Raw genomic sequence first — 379 nt, 5'->3', positions numbered from 1 at the left:
GCGAGAGTGTGTGCGAAGCCAAAGGGCTCCGTTACAGATGTGTGCGAAATAAGTTTGTAGAGTCGAAAATTTTGGGAATAATCCAAGAAGCAAAGTCATTATGTCGGATAACGTGCGTGGCGATACAGACGGTGTTTTCACCCCTACTCCTATTGACGTGGACCCCAGCCCTGAGCCTGAGGCACCACGACTCAATACGTCTTCTCTTTCACCGCACGAGATGCGCAACTTCTTTGGCGTGATGAGGAAGATGTTGGTGGAAGCCTCAGGCGCAACCGAATCAGGTATCCCCTCACCTGCCGCCGCTGATGACAGGTCCATCATGATCAAGACCGAGAAGATCATTGTCTGGTCGGATCTTCCAAAGTTCCCTGGCCAC

Source organism: Gregarina niphandrodes (assembly GCF_000223845.1).
Source record: "Gregarina niphandrodes unplaced genomic scaffold scaffold00210, whole genome shotgun sequence".
NCBI lineage: Eukaryota > Apicomplexa > Conoidasida > Eugregarinorida > Gregarinidae > Gregarina > Gregarina niphandrodes.
Note: the sequence above shows the minus strand (reverse complement) of the source record.